The sequence below is a fragment of the Moschus berezovskii genome, chromosome 24 (genome assembly GCF_049115385.1).
Source record: "Moschus berezovskii isolate FMDL1 chromosome 24, NW_MosBer_1.0, whole genome shotgun sequence".
Classification (NCBI taxonomy): Eukaryota; Metazoa; Chordata; class Mammalia; order Artiodactyla; family Moschidae; genus Moschus; species Moschus berezovskii.
The window spans coordinates 21,192,458-21,206,156 of NC_142483.1; the positions used below are offsets into that span (position 1 = coordinate 21,192,458).

The following is a 13,699-nucleotide window of genomic DNA, read 5'->3' on the forward strand; positions in this document are numbered from 1 at the left end:
AGAACCATCTCTCAACAGGGAAGCTGCTTGAAAGGTTTGTGTGCTGCTGAGGAAGATGCTGTGGCCACTGGTCATATGACTCACTGTTACCTTTTTGGGATCGATGGTGTCATTTTGCCGCCTCTATGTCAGTTTTCTCAGAGATCCATGCAGACAAAAGGGTGGGTGCGGTAGGTCATGTGAATCCTTTGGGTGAGAGAGGGAAGGAGCAGTTCTCCAAGCTCTTGTTTTAATCTTTGGTGGGGACAACACATCTGCTCCATTGCTAGCCTCATTTTTTTATATCTTTAATCATAGTCAGTATGTAAATATTCTTTCCTGGGGACAAGCATATTTGTTGATTATTTGGATGCCCTCATGGTAAGCTTTACAAATTTGTGAAAGAAGTAGATAGGCTTGTACCCCAGCCTGTGACTGAACTCAAAACATGGAATGACAACTCTCTCAGTGTTTTATGACTTCAGTAAGTTGTGACCTACTTGCGTCATCTGATGAATACTTTCACTCCTTCTCCATAGAGAAAAAATATAAATGTCTACACACATATTTGCACGTGATCTGTAGGGTTTTGTCACTCACCTTCACTCCTCAAGCCCATTCATGGGCCTTTCAGGTAACCTTGAAGCTTAGGTGAAAAATCCCTACAAGAGGTGGAGATGAATAGTATTTCTTTGCTTATACATGTTTGTGTTCACATACTGCTTTGTCTCTTATCCATGATTGCGGGAGAAAGCAGAGATCCCCATTCTGAAAAAGTGGTGCATATTTTTGTTGTTGTTGAGCTAATGAATTCACAGTATTAAAAATGCTTCCTGCGTTAGCATTCCTCTGTCATGGGACTTCCTGTTCTAGTCACATTAATGGTATGCCTTACGAGTAGAGTTGCTACTTAATGGGCTCTTTTTCTCCTTTTATGTTGAATGAATCATTTCTTAGAGATCTTAGCTTGATTTGTACTTGGAAAACTGGATTCCTAGAAGCCAAGTTGTATTAGGTTTTGAACTGGGGTTTCTCTTGTTCCTGTTGGCCAGTTCGCATTGGTGGTGTAGCTGAAGGGCAAGTTTCTATCCAGCTAGGTTTGCTCTAAAGCTTCTTTATCTTAGAGTCAGGTTGCCATTTGTCTAGTTAATGTTGATCTGGACAAAAGACCTGTGCTTCAGAGTTTGGGAAACTTAAATTTGGCAGCTGGCCTGGAAAAGAAAAACTCTGGAGGAAGGAACTGGAAACTCCTGCTTCATGCTGAAATCACATTTCCTAGTGCCTGTCTCTTCCTCCTGTTTGATTCTGGAAAGATGAATAGACTAGATACATATTCTTTTGACAGTTTATTGGTTTAAATGAAATTTTTTTAACTCAAAAAGAGCCATGAAATTTAGAAACTAATTAGAAATGGCAGCTACAATGCCCAGACTTACTGTTTGACCAAGCTCTTTGAATTTATTTCTTCTCAGTAATGTCAGATGGTAAGCTGCCTATATTAATTGGGTGCTTCATTGAAACCCATCTGGTTCCTAGCTTGTTTTTCTTTTTAATGTGATAAATATGTTAAATTACTTAGTGGTTGTAGTTGGAGGAACTTGAATTTCAGAGATCAAAGGTAACGGGATCAAATTTAATTGTAAAATATGCACAGAAATGTTGCTCATTTTTGCACAAGAATTAAATTGCTTTGAGTTCTTGATTAACACCAGCTCTTCCTGAGATTTTTACACTGTTTGAACATCTCAGACTTGGTTTATATCTTCCCACATAACTACACTGCTTTTCAAGAGGTTAAAATGAAAGGGAGAAAATCATAATGTACCACATGGTAATTTATCAGCATTGGGGATATTATTGGTCTTTTATAGAGAGCCAGAGAAGGAAGAGCCACTGTGGACGACTGGGCTGGGATTGGTCAAATACAGCATTGATTCTCCGCTGGAGATAGCATCCTCCCCTTCAGAGGACATTAGGCATTTTCCGGGGACACTGTGGTTGTCACCATTGTGGGCAGTGGTGTGCTACCAGCATCTAGCGGGCAGAGGTCAGGGATGGTGCTAAACATCCCAATGCACAGAACAGCCTCACTGTCATTATTGGGAGACTCTCGGGAAGCAAAAGCTGTGTGTGTGGTGGAATCCAGCCTTCCCTTACTTGTGTGGCATCATTTAAGTAAATTTGAGTAAAGAAGCCTCATGGCAGAGTTGTTGCATCCTCCTGTGGTTTTTAGAGAGGAAATTGCCTCTTTTGCCTCCTAGGTCAGAGTCTTGCCGCTCCTGGTTCCTTTAGATTCCATTTGGGATAAAGTCATGACCTTGAGTATTTCCTATTTCCTCAGTTGCTTTGGCCCCAGCACTGCAGTTTGGATTTTAAGTTTATGCCCCATGAGATTCTGGATCTGCTCCCTGAGGGTAAACTGCTACAAACCCAACCTTGTATGTTTTGCTGCTTCCCAGGAATTCTTTGAGGTCATCTGCAACAACTTTGTACACATTCTGAAATTAAATCTCTCCATGTTTTCCTGGCTGAAATCCTGGACTCAGCCTTGTCGTTCCTGCACTTAAAAACATCCAGCCTAACAGAAAAAATAAATGTCCTTGTTAAAACAAAAGCCTTTCAATAGTGGCATTTTTTACAGCCCAGTTAAAATGAGAAAAGAAAGTTGAAATCAGATGACAAGGCTAGGAGACTAGACCCACTTTGGGTCCTCAGATGCACTCACCCCCTAGTATTCAGCTTTATCTCTTGTCTAGAAGCAGATTTATCTGGAGTGCCTTCTGTCATGTAGATGCTGGGTTACAACGATGGAGCAGAGAGCCTTTTCGTCGAGATAATTATACTAGAGTCGTGACACAGATATTGACCAAACACTCACATATATGGGTTTGTAATATTGGTTGTGAAACAGTCTCTGAGGAGAAGGGCATTTTATCATGAGATGGAAGACGTTGGTGGAGACAGCTATTTATTAAGAGGGAAGAGATTAATTGGAGGCTGCCAAAGAACAGAGGTGTGCAAAGGCCCTGAGACAGATGGTACTTAATTGCTTACAGGTACCTTTAAGCAATTAAGAGAGATCAGTTGGGTTGTGATAGGATAATACCCTCCCCCAGACAATGTTCACTCACTAATTTCTGACACCTGTGAACTTATTTGTTACTTTATCCAGCAAAAGGGACTTTGCCGATGTGATTAAGCATCCTTAAAGTCAGAAGGTTTAAAATATTCCTATGATTAGATCAGGGGTTCTGTTTGAGTTTTTCCATGGTACTCCACTTTGTTTTATCTGTCCAATCAGTTATCTGTGATGGCTCTGTTCTGAATCTTCTCCCTACTCCATTCTCATTCCCTGTTTTAAATAAAGTTTCATTTAGCACTAACAGGAATTGAATCATGCCGTGTTTTCGCTAATAACTGAGGTTGGAGTTAATGCAAAGAAAAGCCTCCAGATGAAACCTTCTGAGAGCTCCATTAAGGTGGAAGTTCATTGCATGCTTATTTTCTGAGGTAATTAAAATCTTGTTTATTACAATAAGAGATCATGGGAGTTGTTGATTCAGACTTATCGGTGCTTTATGAGTTGAAGTCTTCAATAAGCTTAAATGATCCAAATTGATTGTGTGTGCCCTTTCCAGTGAAACTCACAGCTGGTTCACTTCAGTTCAGTTTAAAGCATCTTAGCAAGTGAGTGGTTGCAAAGACATTTTTCCTAATATATACCGTGCATACACTAACATATGGTGCAGGTCTGCAGTGCCTTAGCTGAAACCCTTGAGGCCAGATGTTTTAAAATTCAGTATCTGTTTTAGAAAGGCATGATGGTGCATATGCCATATATATTTACAGAAGACACATAGTGGGGTCTGGAACTATATGCCTTGAATGCATTTATATTTCTGTAGCATGCAGATGAATATTCACACAAGTAGGAAATATCAATATTCTAAATAGATTTACTTCCTCAAACTACTGCACAATTGCATTCATCTCACACGCTAGTAAAGTCATGCTCAAAATTCTCCAAGCCAGACTTCAGCAATATGTGAACCGTAAACTCCCAGATGTTCAAGCAGGTTTTAGAAAAGGCAGAGGAACCAGAGATCAAATTGCCAACATCCGCTGGATCATGGAGAAAGCAAGAGAGTTCCAGAAAAACATCTATTTCTGCTTCATTGACTATGCCAAAGCCTTTGACTGTGTGGATCACAATAAACTGTGGAACATTCTGAAAGAGATGGGAATATCAGACCACCTGACCTGCCTCTTGAGAAACCTGTATGCAAGTCAGGAAGCAGCAGTCAGAACTGGACATGGAACAACAGACTGGTTCCAAATAGGAAAAGGAGTACGTCAAGGTTGTATATTGTCACCCTGCTTATTTAACTTCTATGCAGAGTACATCACGAGGAACACTGGGCTGGAAGAAGCACAAGCTGGAATCAAGATTGCCGGGAGAAATATCAATAACCTCAGATATGCAGATGACACCACCCTTATGGCAGAAAGTGAAGAAGAACTCAAAGGCCTCTTGATGAAAGTGAAAGAGGAGAGTGAAAAGGTTGGCTTGAAGCTCAACATTCAGAAAACAAAGATCATGGCATCTGGTCCCATCACTTCATGGGAAATAGATGGGGAAACAGTGGAAAGAGTGTCAGACTTTATTTTTTTGGGCTCCAAAATCACTGCAGATGCTGATTGCAGCCATGAAATTAAAAGACGCTTACTCCTTGAAAGGAAAGTTATGGCCAACCTGGATAGTGTATTAAAAAGCAGAGACATTACTTTGCCAACCAAGGTCCGTCTAGTCAAGGCTATGGTTTTTCCCGTGGTCATGTATGGATGTGAGAATTGGACAGTGAAGAAAGCTGATCGCCAAAGAATTGATGCTTTTGAACTGTGGTGCTGGAGAAGACTCTTGAGAGTCCCTTGGACTGCAAGGAGATCCAGCCAGTCCATTCTAAAGGAGATCAATCGTCGGTGTTCATTGGAAGGACTGATGCTAAAGCTGAAGCTCCAATACTTTGGCCACCTCATGCGATGAGTTGACTCACTGGAAAAGACTTTGATGCTGGGAGTGATTGGGGGTCAGGAGGAGAAGGGGACGACAGAGAATGAGATGGCTGGATGGCATCACCGACTCTGTGGACATGAGTTTGAGTGAACTCCGGGAGTTGGTGATGGACAGGGAGGCCTGGCATGCTGTGATTCGTGGGCTCACAAAGAGTTGGACACGACTGAGCCACTGAAGTGAACTGAACTGAAATAGCTTTACGTCTCTCCACCTCTGATTTTACTACTGAATTAGTTTTGCACCAAAATTATAAATATCAATAATAACAACACCTTTGATCTCAGAAGCTTTTGAGGTTTCATGGTCACTGATAAAGGATTTATGGACCCACATTTTAAAAATTCATCCATAGAGTGGCACTGGTTTATGTTCCAAAGAGTATAGGTTATTTCCACCCATGACACAAGCGCACACTGAATTCTTTGTCTCCCTGATGGGCTGTGTATGTCCGGGTACCCCTGCCATCGTGCTCCCTGCTCTGCTTGGCTATGATACCATACAACATTCTTAGTCAGATTAGTTTTTGTCCAGGGGGCAAGAAGGTGCTAGTGTTAGCCTGACCTCAGTGTGTGATTCAGTCCCATTTTAACGTTCTGTTTGAGCCCGCATTCTCCTCCAGTATCCACGTCTGTGGATATGTTACCTGAACCTACTCTGTATTCATTCTTGTCTGCCCAACACCTACCTTTATGCTTAGAGTCAGACTGATGATTTTCCTTTCGTTTTGTGAAATGAATCTTGTTCTTCCAGTGCTTCTCTCCTATTCTGGTTGGATAGTTGACTTACCTTAAACCCCTAGGTTATGTCGAGGTAACTCACATCTGCTTTCCTTCTCCCAGGTAAGATGCTAAAAACATCCTAAAGTGATGACAAGAAAAACAGTTCCATAATGTTCAAGTGAAATGAATCCTAGTTAAGATTTTGGAGACATTGGAACCCAGATTCTCGAGTTCTAACACTACACTTCAGCCGAGGTACTTAGCATCCCAGAAGCTCAGCCGTGCCAGCTGTAAGATGGGTGTGATAAGAGTACACTCATGCTCTTGTGACACACACAGAGGCATCACACATTGTCACTGTCTCTCTGCTCATTCAAGCATGGTGGCTACTGCATAACTCAGATGTGGACCAGTCCAGCCGGGGTTTGAACTGCCACGTGGAGTCCTAGCTTCAGTAGCACGACATTCTAGAACAGGACTAAGTGGGCTGAAGGCAGTTTGCCCATTACTCTTGTATGAATTTCTTTTTTTCTGCTGGAAATAAAGGTTGACATGTGAAATGCCTTCTTGAAGACTTACTGTATACAATAGCATTGCAAAGGCTATTAGAAATCCTCCATTTGAAAAGTGAAAGTGAATTCGCTCAGTCAGGTCCAACTCTTTTCCACCCCATGGACTGTAGCCTGCTAGGCTCCTTTGTCCATGGGATTTTCCAGGCAAGAGTACTGGAGTCAGTTGCCATTTTCTTCTCCAGGGGATCTTCCCGACCCAGGGATCGAACACAGGTCTCCCACATTGCAGGCACACTTTACTGCCTGAGCCACCAGGGAAGCGGAAATGTGTTTACCTTTGTTTAAATTGGTTTTTTTCTGAACTTACATAACTACTGTCTCCCTCCTTTGTCAGTGTAAGTTAGACATATCACTCTTTCATAAATGAGGTTCATAACTTTCTCCTCTCCTCCCTCAGTCCATATTCCTTGTAGGAAGTTGAGTTCTCTTCAAATAAATGTTTTCAGAGGACAGACAGGATGATTTGGATTTCTGTCATGTTGAAAACTATAAAACCAGCAAGGCTTGTTCCCAAAACAGTTGTTTAGTGTCTTTATAAACTCGATGCTGTCTTGCTTTGTCATTACAGAAAACTATCATTAAAGGGAGATTGAGACATCTTCTACCAAAATGATTTTTGCAACACCACCCTTTTTCTTTGGCCTTGCCTTGTTCTTGACGTAAATTCCTGCAGTTGTTATAGGTTCTTGGAAAAGTTGCTTTGTATGCAGAGATTGCTCAGTTGGTGGAGCTCAGAGCAGGGCCTGGTTTCCTTGTCTTGCCCCATCCTGGAACATAGAAAGTGTTAAAGAAATTATTACCTGGTTGTCTAGTGTTGACTCTACAGTGATGTGTCCAGTCCTGTTTTTCTTTAGTGGCTTCCATCACATGGCAAGGGAATTGGTTGGACTTTACGTAATGACTTTATTGAAATAAGGATTCCATGAAATATTTAATTTCTGTCTGGCTGATTTTTTTTTTTTAAATGCATATGTCCCATGTTAATTGGGTTTCTATCCCGGGTGGCTCTGCAGTAAAGAATCTGCGTGGCAATGCAAGAGATACAGGTTTGATTCCTTGCTTGGGAAGATCTCCTGGAGAAAGAAATGGCAACTCACTCAGTATTCTTGTCTGGGAAATCCCAAGGACAGAGGAGCCTGGTGGACTACAGTCCATGGTGTCGCAGAAGAGTCGGACATGACTGAGTGACTGAGCACACGTGCACACCTGTGTTAATGAAGAAGGACATTTGAGGACCCCCCCCCCCCAGTACTTAATGCTTATCTCCAAGGACAGGAGCCTGGCTGGCTACAGTCCATGGGGTCGCAAAGAGTTGGACATGACTGAGTGACTAAGCACACACAGAACCTAAAGTATGCTCAGTGGGGAAGCTCCGGCTTGGCTGTACAGAGCCTGGACAGTAGATTTTGTGAGATGGAAGCAGTCTCAGTCCCCTGTGTGAAGATGTCTGGTGTCCGACAGTCCTCACCACGCACTGTCATCCTGAGATCTTAACTTGACTCAGGACTGCTTAATGCTGTGTCACTGTCATGTGGGGTCTGGCAACTGATTGCATTGTACTGACAAGCTCAGACAAGCAGAGGATACTCTCTGAAAAGCAACTTGGTTAAATTGGAAGCGTTCTCAATATAGAAACGTGAAGACTTCGTGATGGGGGTGGGGGAGGGTGGCTTGGACAACCAAAAAGAAGACTTAGGGAGACCGTGATGATGTCAGGGGTGGTGCTGCTGTTAGCGACTCAGGTCTTAGGACTCGTGATTCAATAGAAAGTGATAAGGCCACGGGTGGAATTCAAGCATCGCTTCGCTGGAAATAGTGCTGAGGGAACCCGAGGAGGTTGGGCTGGTTCCTTAAAGGAGTGAGGTAAGGGCAGATTGGTGGGTCAGGCTGGAGGGTTGGCTGAGGCAGTCTGCCTCCCCCTGGGTTCTGCTGTGCACAGGGACCCCACCTTGCTTTTGCTCTTGCAACTCAGAAATGGCAGTTTGGTTTTTGGCCCTTTGGTGTCTCACTGTTAATAATTGTTCTGACTGGGTCTGCTGCATACATGAAGTTATTTTTATTTATTTTTTTAATTTATATTTTTAACTTTTCTTTATTTCTGGCTGTACTGGATCTTCATTGCTGCATGTGGGCATTCCCTAATTGCAGTGAGCAGGGTCGGCTCTGCTGTGGTGCGCGGGCTTCTCGTTGCTGTGACTTCGCTTATTGCAGAGCTCGGGCTCTAGACCTTGTGGGCTCAGTAGTTGCTGCACACAGGGTTAGTTGCTTTATAGCCTGTGGGGTTGTCCCAGACCAGGGATCAAATCCCCGTGTCCTGCACTGACAGGTGGATTCTTAACCACTGGAAGTCCCTGGTTATTTTTTGACCCTTATACTTTCTTCGTATTTGGTTGCTTGAGGAGACGTTTGTCCAGGTGCAGGCACTGCAGCTAAGGGTCTCAGGTTCCGACCTGTCTCCCCGGTAGTTATGATTGTGTAATAGCGATACTAGAGACACCATTTAGTAAGCGTTACTTGTGTCTGGAATGTTTCAGATGTTGAATTTTCTCATGTGCCTTATGAAGGCGGTGCTCTCATGATGCCCAACTTACACATGGCACAGCTGACCTTCTGGGATGCTAAATGGCTTAGCTGAGGTTTCCTGTTAGTACTGCAGAATCTTGCTTCCAATAATGACCATTCATTTTACTCGATAAGTTATGTCATGTTTTTCTTATCATCACTTTAGGTTGTTTTTAGTATCACCAGTAGAAATAGTTTTGTTGACATCATAAGCACTGTTTATTATATAATAGGAGAAAAATAAATCGAAGAACTTAAAATGTCCAAAGATGATAGAACCAGCAGTAAAAAAAAAAAAAGAGGAGAAGTGAACAGAAAATACCATCAGCTCCTTGCCTAGAGATATCTGTAGCAAGCACTACATGTTTTATCTGGCTTGACCACTTTAGTCTATTTTTTATCATATAGAGAGTGACACTGTCTGATAGAAAGTATAATATCAGCCATACATTGTAATTTAAAATTTGGGGGAGCCACTTTAAAAGAGGTAAAATGAAGTGTTTTTATTTGATTTTAATAATACATTTTATTTTCTAGAATTTATATAATAATAATCACTGTTACAATTTTAATTATTATTTTCACCAAATTATTTAAAAATTTTGGGCTTCCCAGGCAACACTAGTGGTAAAGAATCCACCCACCAATGCAGGAGATGCAGGTTCAATCCCTGGGTCGGGAAGAACCCCTGGAAAAGGGATAGGGCTCCCCGCTCCAGTATTCTTGCCTGGAGAATTCCATGGATCAAGGATCCTGATGGGCTACAGTCCATGGGGCTGCAACGAGTAAAATTTTACTATTTCAACATGTTGTTCTTTTTCAGTCGCTCAGTCGTGTCCAATTCTTTGCGACCCTGTGGACTGCAGCACACCAGGCTTCTCCTTCACCATCTCCCGGAGCTTGTTCAAACTCATGTCCATTGAGTCGGTGATGCCATCCAACCGTCTCATCCTCTGTTGTCCCCTTCTCCTGCCCTCAGTCTTTCTCAGCATCAGGGTCTTTTCCAATAAGTTGGCTCTTTTCATCAGGTGGCCAAAGTATTGGAGCTTTAGCATCATTTCTTCGAATGAATATTCAGTGTTGATCTCCTTTACGATTGACTGGTTTGATTTCTTTGCAGTCCAAGGGACTCTCAAGTGTCTTCTCCAACACCACAGTTCGAAAGCATCAATTCTTTGGCGCTCAGCCTTCTTTATGGTCCAACTCTCACAGCAGTACATGAACACTGGAAAAACCGTAGCTTTGACTATACAGACCTTTGTCGACCAAATGATGTCTCTACTTTTTCATATGCAGTCTAGGTTTGTCATAGCTTTTTCTTCCAAGGAGCAGGCATCTTTTAATTTCATGGCTGTAGTCACCATCTGCAGTAATTTTGGAGCCTGAGGAAATAAAGTCTGTCACTGTTTCCATTGTTTCCCCATCTCTTTGCCATAAAGCGATGGGACCGGATGCCGTGATCATCATTTTTGACTGTTGAGTTTTAAGCCAGCTTTTTCACTCTCCTCTTTCACTGTCATCAAGAGGCTCTTTAGTTCTTCTTCACTTTCTGCCATAAGGGTGGTGTCATCTGCGTATATGAGGTTATTGATATTTCTCCCGGCAATCTTGATTCCAACTTGTGCTTCATCCAGCCTGGCATTTCCCATGATATACTTTGCATAGAAGTTAAATAAGCAGGGTGACAATATACAGCCTTGATGTACTTCTTTCCCAATTTGGAACTAGTCTGTTCCATTTCTGGTTCTAACTGTTGCTTTTTGACCTGCATACAGATTTCTCAGGAGGCAGTTAAGGTGGACTGGTATTCCCATCTCTTTCAGAATTTTCCACAGTTTGTTGTGATCCACACAAAGGCTTTGGTGTAGTCAATGGAGCAGAAGTAGATGCTTTTCTGGAATTCTTTGGCTTTTTCTATGAGCCAGTGATTGTTGGCAATGTGTTATCTGGAAGTTCTTGGTTCACGTACTATTGAAGCCTGCCTTGGAGGATTTCAACATGTAGTCAGGATTAAAAGCTGAGATATTTCACATTCTTTTTTTTTTAATCGATGTGTATTTTATGCTTAAGAGATCCTCTCAAGTCAGACTGGTTGCATTTCAGAGGCTCAAGATCCACGTACAGCTTGTGGCTACTGTACCCACAGTGTGAAAGACTTGAGGGCACCAGACCTCGATAGCAAAATTTAGATAATAAACTGGGGTTTCCCTGGTAGCTCAGCTGGTAAAGAATCCATCCTCCTACAATGCTGGAGATACCGGTTTGATCCTTGGGTTGGGAAGATCCCCTGGAGAAGGGATAGGCTACCCACTCCCCCTATTCCTGGGCTTTCCTGGTGGCTCAGATGGTAAAGAATCTGCTTGCAATGCGGAAGACCTGGGTTTGATCCCTGGGTTAGGCAGATACTCTTTAGAAGGGAACAGCTACCCACTCCACGATTGTTGCCTAGAGAATCCCACAGACAGAGGAGCCTGGCGGGCTACAATCCGTGGGGTTGGAGAGTTGAACAGGAATGAAGCAACTTAAAACAGCACGCACAGTTAATAAACTAGCCAAAAGAGTAGCAGGGATTCTTTAAGAGGAATCTTTGTGCTGAGTTTCTGGTAATTTTTGCACTTCTGCTCTCCCAATAATAAAACAGACTCAGTAGTTCAGTTTTGTGTTGGGATCTGAGTTGGCTGTTGAGAAGCCTTCCCCTGGATGTGATAACAGGATTTCTTTTGTTCCTTTATAGACTTTCAGGTCATTTCCCATTGTTTAATTTTACAACATTCATTCCTGAGGCTGTGAGCACTATTCTTCTCAGAATCCATTTCCAGGCTGAGGAAGTCCAATAAAGCTTGCTGGGGAGACCTTTGTGCCCTGGGGGCAGGGATGGACCTCAGGCAGCTAGATCTGATGCGTTGTAAGTTCAGGTCAAGCAGATTTATGGACATTTGACTCAGAAACACATACCATCACAGACAGACACCACCATCACTTTTTTCTTTTTTTTTTTTGGTCCTGTCAAAATTTGAGCAGGAAGGTTTCAAGTCATCTTAAATCTAAAGGCTTTAGCTAGTTCTTTAGTGTCAGCATCACTCACAAAGGACAGTCGGAAACATTTTTAAGGAATAGAAAGAAGTCAGGATTGAAAGAAACTCTGTTTCCTCCCTCCCCTTCAAATCCCTGGCATAGAATTTCATTGCATCCCCCTTTAATGAGACGGGAGCAGATCCCTACAGCTTCCTGTTCCAATTGCATGGCCTGGCACCCTGTCTGTGCATCAGAGATACCAGTCTGGGTACATTTCCTGTGATGTACGGAGGCCAGCTGGGCAAAGTCACCAAAACCCCATTTTAGTTAAAAATGCAAAATTTTATCTCCTGAATGTTTGAGGATGTCTTAGAAGACTGGGTTGTAAAATTCAGGTTAATACATGAAAGATACTTGGGTTAACAGTAAAATACCTTCTAAATCCCAGCCCTTTCTATTCAGACTGAGCTTCGGTTTTTTAATTTCCCTATTAAAACCTTTACTGCTTCAGTTAATAAAGTTCAGCATTCATGGAATCTTCTTAATTTATGCCTCGGTGTTGGCCATTCTCTGATCAAGAAAAGCTCAGGTTGAGGGGAAAAAAAAAACCCATCCTGTGATTTTCTGACATTGCTCATGCTGCCTCTGACTTTAATTTTGCCTGTCTCTTTCTTTTTTCTTTTCTTGTTTTTCGTCACCTTATTAATGTTTATTTTTCTGGCCAATATGGGCTGAAATATCATTACTATACATAGACAATGCCCGTGGTCTATTTTCTAGATTGTTGTTGTTTAGTCACTAAGTCGTGTCTGACTCTCCGTGACCCCATGGACTGCAGCACGCCAGGCTTCCCTGTCCTTCACCATCTCCTGGAGTTTTTTCAAACTCATGAGCATTGAGTTGGTGATGCCATCCAACCACCTCATCCTCTGTCACCCCCTTCCTTCCTGTTAGTGGGTCTAAATGTATAAAAAGTGATCTGTGGTCAGATAGATGTAGGAAATCCTGCTTGATATGTCTTCCTCTTATATTAATAGCTTGAGAGTAAGCTAATTTGGTAATACTTGAAGAATATTTCGGTAGAGAGACCTGTTTAATTTTCACCTGACTTGGAAATTCCAAACCTCAGGTGACCACGGAACTCCTCTTATTTGTGTCTTCTAAGAAACTAATGAGGAGGAGAATAACTGCTCGGGGATATGCAGCGTCACATAGTTCCAAGGACAGCTCCTTCTGACGTCTAGCTGCTATCTATACAAACATTTAAATAACTTCCTTTACATTTCTGAATTATCACCAGTGTTTGCTTGTTAAGTTAGTGGACAGAGCCTTCTCTACATGGACCACAAAATGCCCTGGCCTCAAGCAACCTTTATTTTAGCAAGTGCTATGGCCCTGAGACAGAAGCCTGCCTCTCCTGCTTGAGCATGCAAGGGTGATAGGAACAAAGTCAGCAAAATAGTCAAGGTCCTGATGATGCAAGCTCTTGTGGACCGTGGGAGGCTCCGTGGCTTTATCTCTAGGTGAGTAACCAGAGGAGCAACATAATCTGGCTTACATTCGAGAAGGATCTTTCTGGCTGCACTTGAGTGTAGGGAACAGAAGTCAGAAGATGATTGCAGTATTCCAAGAGAGAGTAAGTATCCTAGCACGTGTGTGCCATCGATGGCACCAGTGGGAAGAGGCTGAATTCTGGTTATTTGATGGAAGAGTGTGTTAATCAAGGGAGGTATAATATTGATGTTATCTCAGGAAAAAAGTTTGTATGTCTTGATTAG

At 42.4% G+C, this 13,699-nt stretch overlaps 1 protein-coding gene across 3 annotated transcripts in view; it reads left to right on the forward strand.

Moving 5' to 3' along the window:
• PTPRG (protein tyrosine phosphatase receptor type G) overlaps positions 1-13,699 on the forward strand; it is a 771,055-nt gene that overhangs the window by 456,352 nt on the left and 301,004 nt on the right. The gene's annotated exons all lie outside the window — the stretch shown is intronic.